This window comes from Neophocaena asiaeorientalis, unplaced genomic scaffold, assembly GCF_003031525.2.
Source record: "Neophocaena asiaeorientalis asiaeorientalis breed wild unplaced genomic scaffold, Neophocaena_asiaeorientalis_V1.1 scaffold3184, whole genome shotgun sequence".
Taxonomy (NCBI): Eukaryota; Metazoa; Chordata; class Mammalia; order Artiodactyla; family Phocoenidae; genus Neophocaena; species Neophocaena asiaeorientalis.
The window spans coordinates 1-8,612 of NW_020172357.1; the positions used below are offsets into that span (position 1 = coordinate 1).

At 44.7% G+C, this 8,612-nt stretch overlaps 1 pseudogene; it reads right to left on the minus strand.

The window, feature by feature from the left end:
• Positions 1-2,230: 2,230 nt before the first annotated feature.
• Positions 2,231-2,777, minus strand: LOC112414472 (malignant T-cell-amplified sequence 1-like; annotated as a pseudogene).
• Between the last annotated feature and the right edge of the window lie 5,835 nt (positions 2,778-8,612).

An 8,612-nucleotide genomic window follows, 5' to 3' on the forward strand; every position in this document is an offset into this window, starting at 1 on the left:
ATGGCCAGAACTTAATGCACTTACGCACAAAACGATTTAGGCTCCTGCTCAAGTGTGGTAAACTGGTTAACAAACCAAACCAGTGAAGTGTTTTTTAAACTGGCTGATGGTGCCACCTACTGTCCAGTCTGTAGAAATGAGCTGGGACTGGAACCTGAGCCTTACCTACTGAGAGCCACAGAAACTAGGATATGAAGGGGAATTAGACTCAAGTCTAATTATACTTTCTAATTATACTCTATTTATAATGAGTTATGGAAATAGTTATATTTACACTTTCTCCCCAACATTCCCAATCTCAGGTTACAGAAAATAAAACATTAGAAAATTATTTTAAATTGCGGCAGATGTAGGAAACAGTATCAGGCTATCATGTGTTTTCTGTAGATGCAGATTATCCAGTACCAAAACACTTTTAGGGTTCTGCAACAAACATGCTCTTTGCCATTTCAACTCCTAGTGATGTCCGAAGTCCCGAGACCCCTGAGTAAGCGGCTCCTGCTGTGGACTCGACTATATTTACTTTACACTGTGTAGAACAGATGACAGAAAAAGAAAAAGCTCTAAAAAGGAGGAAGATTTCAGGTAAGCAAAAATAGTATTTTAAAATATTGATTTGGGTGTTTTGTTTTTAATGGACCAATCCATGATAGAACAGGCCCAGACGAGTTTTGAAAATAAAATGTATATTTTCTTCCCTGGAGAGACACTGGCAGCCAAGTTAATTAAAACATATGCTTTCTAGGAACCGGGCATAAATTCTCACTTAGTTTAGACAAATAACTGATTTCCAAGCTGGCTTAAACCCAGCGAGTACTCAAGGAATGTTCTAGTGACTACTGTGCAGTGAGGGTTTTATTATTTGTGCTTCGAGTGTGTTCTGTCTGTAATCCTTAAATAAAAACCCATTCTCTTCCACGTAACTTACTATTTGACTTGGCTCTAGGCTGTATGACAAGACATTTCTGTTATCACATGTAAAATTGTGCGTGTGTGCGCGTGCTTTTAAATACAGACAGTGTACACTCTTGTTCAAGTTCATCCTGAGTTCCAAGTACACACAAAAAAAACCCTGAATACTTCAGAGTAAAAGTACAATTTCTCGTTCACACGTATCAAGGTATCCATGGTTCATTTGTATATATTCTGACAACTTAAAAATTTTTTTTTCAAATATACTTTTATTTACTCACAGATAATAAAGTTTCATTTTTACTTGTCTTAAATACTGTGTGTTGCCTTGCAGCTTGCTTTTGTCGGATAACAGTATGACTTTGAGGTGTCACCATTTCCTGTTTTGGGTTTTTCCACTGCTATTTGAGAACGCTGCAGAAAGCTTTCCACAGAACCACATAATACTGCTATAAGCATATCCAGGTTCATAATTCATTTCTATCTCTCACCTTCATGCTAATAACAATATGTATAATTAAACGTTTCTAAGTTTTCAGAGATAATTTTCTTTAAAGTGAATATAAAGCCCAGTCACCAAGCAGTTTCTGTGGTGTCTTGTCTTATTCTACTTTCGTCTTGAATTCCTTAAAACTTTGAGGCGAAAACTTCATTGTAAACTTTAGGTTAAACTGTAGGTTGTCTCTAGCGCAGCTAATTCCATTACTGACATCGGTGGTAATAACCCGTTTTCAGATTAATGCTACTAAAAATATCTAGTACATTAATGACAAAAACAAAGTTATTACAAGTCAGTTCACAACATGAGGCTTTGGAAGTCCGCAAGAGCCGGGAGCTGCCTGTCCGTGTGTAGGGGCTGAGGCGTCTCATCGTCTCCCTTCTCCACCATGAAGGGCTGAGAGGGGCTCTGACTCCGCAGCGATGCCGAGAGGAAAACCCTCCAGCCAGTTCAGTGCCCCTACACTTGACTCTTCCATGCTCGGTCCTGTCCAGACGCTCACATGAGGGCACCTCAGGTGACACACTGAGAACTCAGTCCCATTTGTCTTCTCGTTGCCCCACCAGCACACTGGCTGGGTCATGAAGCTCTTTTGGGAGAGTTATAGCCTGATGGCCAGGAGAGGACACAGGGGCAGCTGGTCTGCACTGTTTCCGAGCAAGGCGGCAACAGTTGTTTGTTTGTTGGGTTCTCTTTTCTGCATGTGTAGAATTTATTCAGCATAATCACAGGGGCGTTGTAGTCATGCTGTCACACACACACACAAACACAGATATTGCACCACATCCATGTGGAGCCCAAGTGCATTCCATCTGAGACTTACTTATATGCTTCTACGTGCCACAGCCCACCTTTTATATAATACGTGTTTCAATGCCAGTTGCTGTGTTGACTTTCTCAGCATCATCTGCAGACATCTTCATGACTGCAGTACCCAGAGCAAGCTGTTTTCCTTCTGCCTCAATTGCAACAATCCTATCTGCTGCAGCGGAGCAAAACTTAGTTCCTCGAGAAGCTAAGTGTAGACACGTGATATCAACTCCTTTGAGTACAAATTTGATGGCTCCTTTATCCACCTGTCGGTGTGGAAAAAGGGTCTTTTTTATCTCTTTCTGTGTGGAATAATCTTGGGGTTGGATAAAAAGACCCTCTCTTTCTCTAAATAGAATAACTCTCCGGTCACTGTAAAGATTTCCTTCTGTTCATAGCATCCCACTCTTTTAACTGGTTCCTTCTTAGGCACAATTGGATGAAGCCATGGTTCAACGCCTGGGAATGGTTCTACTTGTTCTTAATACCCATAATAGCAGGTTTTCCACTGGATGTAGCCGAACACATTTTCTTTTTAATCAAATTTCTTGAACATGTTTCAAGGTGAAGGAGTGATGATAGGGAAGGGCCGGGAATGGTGAAAAATAGACTTAGCAAGGATCCCGCAGACCCCCTACACCTGGAAGGCAAAAGGGACGGTGGCAGCTGGGGTCGTTACCCACAGGTGACGCATCTGGCCTCACTTTTCCAGCTCTGGGGAAATCTCGCTCCTTCCGCTCCTTCAACTACTTCCTCCGACTATTCATATGAGCACTGAGGCAACTTGGGGTGTTCTTTGGGGTTACCAATTTCTCCCTAGGGCTGGTAGCTGAAAGGGTGGAAGTTGAGCAGTAAGAAGGGACCAAGCACTCATTCTCGTTGCAAGAACAGGCTGGAGGGACGGCACCTGGTCTACACAGGGACGGTTGGCCATTTCCGCAGGCTCACAGGGGTCAGAAGAGTGTAGGCTTCAACGCTCAGAGGCATACCAAGTTAGGGTCTCCCTCACGGCGCTAACGTCCCACGGACCGGCAGACCTCTGGTGAGTGGCTGACTAACCTCGTCTGGGACTTGGAGCCTGGCTACTTTAACTAATAAATTGTTGATGAAAATAATCAAAAAACAATCTATAATAGGAATAGAAAAGCATCTGATTTGAGCCAAACTGTGGACTATAGCCTGGAAGACAACCCCTAAGATAGCTCTGATGAACTGTCCCAGGTAAGCATGGTTTTCAGCAAAGTTTTATATATTGTCAGAACAAAGAACATTAAACAAGTCAGGGATACATTCCTTTAAGGTTTCAGGGAAAAAACAAAACAAACAAAAAACAGATCAGCTTATACACAGAGAGTCAGCATGGCCTTGGCACCTGGGAAGTGAGGCTTATTATTGAAGGAGCTTCAGCATTGGCATCCCAGGAAGGGAGGCATTTCATCTTTATTTTTAACATGGACATTCTTTACTTCTGGTCAACGCACTCTTTCCTTTAATAATTAAAGCAGAAGCACAATGTATGTTTGACAGGCCACACGCAGGCTGTTCTAGTATGCATAACACTCAAGTTAACTCCTGTATAAGCCAGACGACGTCCCCATACCTCAATATGTGAAAATATCTTTATCAAAATCCTAGGCCTGGGTGGGGATTCAGCTTTTTCTGCTTTCTTTCTACCCGGAAGCTCCTCTTCTTGTTTCGATGGTGACTAGCAATTACTACCCTGTCACCTGTGAGAGTTTGCACACCTGGACCATCGCCTATTCCAGACACTATGGGTGCCCCACCTAGCCCGTGGAAGGGTCCTTGCTACTTCCAACTGTGGAGCAGTCTAGCTCCCAAATCCCCCTCATCACTGCTTTCCCCCCGTCACAAGTCAGTTTCTCTGGAAGGGAATGTTAAGATGGATTTTGGCAAGCAGGGTGCAAATTAGGTGTCAACCTCTGTGACAGGGCAGAGAGGGAGCAGGATTGGCCAGTTGGCATAGTTGAGCAGGTGTCCGGCCCCGAGGAAGCCTTGGCTCAACCCATGGGGTCTCTGAAGCATATGTGACCATCACAGGTGTTGTAAGTACCCCTCTGCACTTGACCATTGGGTGTGGCAGCCCTTAAAGTGACCCACGCATGGGTGAGGCTGCCTGAGGGGATCTTGGCTGGAAGTTGCCTGTCGATGGCACTCCAGCAGCTGGGCAGTGAGTGTTTTCTTGGCCAGAGGTGTGGGTGGCACATCCCTGTGCACCCTGAGTGGTGCCCCATATTTTAGAGATGAGTATGTGGGGAACATGTTAGAGATATTTGTCTTGTCATCTTCATCCTGCTGCACCACCTAGCATGCTACACTACCTGATTCTGGTGGTAAACAGTCTGATGATTAAATTTCTTTAACTTCATTTTGAATTATTACTGTAAAATAAATTGTTTCCTAATATTTACTACATGTTCTGGTAGCAAGTTCCCATTATTATCAGTAAAATTAGTTTAGGATCACTGTGCATTGTTACCCTGGAGGCTATTGAAATAATGAGGATTCTATTTTCTCACATTGTAGAGTCTAAGTAGACATACGCTGTTGATGCAGGCACACAGAGGGGCAGATCTGGGGGAATATATAAAACAAACGTGACATTAGACACACTTTCGGTAAAGGCATATTGGGGTCTTGGGCCAAATGCCACTAAGGGATGGAAGACTTCGGGTCAGCTCTGCACAGAAGTATCCATAAATAGCCTGAAGATACTACACAAGGAAAGCCTAATCTTCCGTTTGTCATAATTCCATCACTGGGCAAGTCTTGGTGAGTCATTTGTTGTTTTTGTTGTTGTCGTCTTGGTTCTCCTTGCAATCTACTGGTGCCACTTGAGAAAAAATTTTCAGCTGGAGGAATTTTTCCTCAGTCCCTCATCCCCAGAGGACTAGTGGATGTAACCGGAGACATTCTGGGTTGTCATGCCTGAGGAGATACTAGTGGGTAGGGGCCAGGGGTGTTGCTCAACATCGCAGAACTCACAGGCCAGCTCCCACAGCGAAAAATTATCCAGCTCAGAATGTCGTTAATCCCCAGGTTGAGAAATCTTGCCCTAGAGCAAGAGCAAAGGGCTTAAACATCACACAATGTGCATTCTGAAATTTTTGAGCAGAGTATTGGACTAAAACCTTTATACAAAAAGTGAATACACTTGTTGAGGTTAGTGCCACTGTTGACAACTCTTGTTGAAAGTCACCCTCACGTGATACTGTATCTCTCATGGGCTTTCACTGTAGTTGAGCTTTAACAGCCTGACACAAGTCTGGAACAACTTTGGTCTTTCTCACTTGGTCTATGCAAAACTCTAGGAGGAGAAGCTAAAAGGGTCATATTATCAGGGGGAAAAGAACATGCAGATGAAAGCAGCTGTGAGAGCTTTAGCGCCCACCACAGGCAGTGAGGTCTCTGGAGCTCAGCTGCAGACACAAGCCGTGTGAATCGGCTTAGGAGTAGATGCTTATGCAGTTTAGCCTCCTTGTCCCCAACAAATGTTCACGCAATGCCTGCTACATGCTAGACATGGAAATGTCACAGCCCTGTCTCAAGTAGCACTGCTGTAAGCCTGGACACTCAGGACGCGGTATAGGTTCTCTGATAGACACCAGAAGCAGCCTCAGTTGAGGAGAGCACAGAACACAGACTAGCCACTGCAGAGGCTCTAATTTGTAAACCTTGCAGCTACAAGGGGCCTGCTCACGTGTGAAGCCAAAGAAGTGCCTGATGAATGGCTGATATCCTTACACTGAGTTTACCAAGAAAAGCTGCCCGTCTCGGGAGGCTGAGGGAGCAGCCCCTTGGAGGACGTGGTAGAGCTGCCGCCACAGCTGCCTGCATAAGATCTCAACTGCCCGGTCCAACCACCCACACTGGGCTAGCCTCCTCATCTCACCTTTCACTTCGTTCGTCTTTTGGGCTGAACGAAAACATGTCTCTATTTGACTTTTCTCTGGCATTCCTCATTTGACTGGACGGTTAAACAATAACATTTTAGGGCTTCCCTGGTGGCGCAGTGGTTGAGAGTCCGCCTGCCGATGCAGGGGACACGGGTTCGTGCCCCAGTCCGGGAAGATCCCACATGCCGCGGAGCGGCTGTGCCCGTGAGCCATGGCCGCTGAGCCTGCGCGTCCGGAGCCTGTGCTCCGCAACGGGAGGGGCCACAACAGTGAGAGGCCCGTGTACCGCAAAAAGAAAAAAAAAAATAATAATAACATTTTAAAAGCAGTCGGACAATTTTGAACATATTAGGTATTTTGCAGGTGTTTCTACCTTTAGTCCCTGTTTACTCTGCCATCTGGAATACAATGACAGCTAATAGATTTCCCAGTGACCAATCTTTGCAGATCTGAGTAGAAATTAGAAACCTCGAAAGCTGTAGTAAATTCAGTGTATGAGAATAGGCTCAATGAAGTTCTGAATATATTTAGTCACGCCAACCTTATCAGGCGAGTTTTTTTCTTATTGTATTTTTGGGGTATATCTTAAAACAACGCACAGCCTGTGCTTAGGTGGCAAGCTTTAGCAACCTCCAATCAGTGCTACCATGCACAGCCGGGCAAAGTCAGAGGCGCCTTTTGTTGTCCTGCACATCCGACCACCTGGCGAGGGAGACTAACAGCAGGGAAAGTCTCCAGTAACAGCAGGAACCCAGTTATCACAGCTCTGAAAGGAGGAAGATGGGGCAAGGACAGCTCGCTGGCTGCAGGGAAGGTGCTTATGACTGGCTGTGACCTCCAGCCAGGCTGATAGCAGGCCTGAGAGCCTCAAGGAAGGGAAAGAAAAGAGAGAGAGGATGGAGGAGAACAGTGGGGGATGGGCCAATTCACCTCCAGGTGGCAAAACACAAGTGTCACAGCAGAGACTGGGGAGCAGAGGATGTCAGGTGGGAGGAGCCGGAGAAGAAATACCTGGAGGACGCTTTCTCCCCTCTCCACTCCAGACGGGGCGCACGGGGCGGGCGACAGTGTTTGCATCCACTCCCCTCACTAAGAATGTGCGCTTCAAGCTGGTCTTGAGAACACACCTCATTCTTCACTGTGACTGCAGGTTGGGTCTTCTCTGCCCACCTCCCCCTCACATCTCACTGTGCCCTGAAGTCTTCATTTTTTCAGGCAAACAGTCTGGCTCAGTGGGCAGAGCTGAGCACCTTGGAGGCAAATCCTGACTCACAGGTGTAATATATATTCATATTAATAGCTTATTTATATTTATTAATTTAATTTATTATAATAAAATAATACTATATAAATATATGTACATATAATGTAAATAAAATGTTAAATATGATATACTAATATTATTTTAATATAATAATATTATTAATATATCAATAATATATGTTCATGTTAATCATACATAGGCTGATTTAGTTAGTGACATCCTTGGCAAGAAGAAAAGCGAAGACTATAGAAATCAGAAGAACTGAGAACTTTGAAGATCTTTGAGAGAACTCCATGCTCACGATGTAAATGGAAAGAAGTATGTGAAGGGCTCCCGGCCAGGGCTGCTCACAGAGCTTTTCTAGGCACCCTGTTTACTGGGTCAAGAGTGAATAAGGCGCCCCAGATGTCTGGATAAAAGCAGGAGCCTACGGTCCAGGGGCCAGCCCCCATGGACAATTCCTGTCCTTCTTTCACCTTATTGCAGTGGCCCAGCCTGACCACGCATCATCTCCTCACTTACACTCCTGTGAACAAACATTACCACTTCTCCTACACAATGAAGTGTGTGTGTTGCAGAAGAATTGGCACCTACAAAATAATGACAAACATCTTAAAACTATGGAGAGAGGGAGAAGGAGAGATAGATGGACAAATAGGTAAGCATGCCACAGTTGTAGACTATAATTTAAAACTTATGGGGTTTCCCTGGTGGAGCAGTGGTTGAGAGTCCGCCTGCCAATGCAGTGGACATGGGTTCATACCCCAGTCCAGGAGGATCCCACATGCCGCGGAGCGGCTGGGCCCGTGAGCCATGGCCACTGAGCCTGTATAGCTCTCAGCTTTTACTTTTACCAATGCCTTCATTAAACAATTTATCAGTCATCTAAGTACAGTAGATTCTAAATCATAAAATAGGATTTTAATTTTGAAGTACTGTAGTTTTCTACATTACCAGAATGTACCTTCAAATCATCCAATGTCTTCTTAACCAAAGAAGACTTTTGTTGCATATTCAAAGATCCTGTCAGAATGTTCCCAGGAGGGTAGGGAGGAGTTTCCTGGAACATCGTCTGCCCTTCCCCTGTTGCCAGAAGTAAGAGTGTTTATTAATTTTGAGAGAGCTTGGTGAACTGGTTCAGTTCCTACACATGCAGAAATTGTTTGTTGACCGACATTCTCCACTAGGTTCAGCCTCCACTTGAATGTGCCCT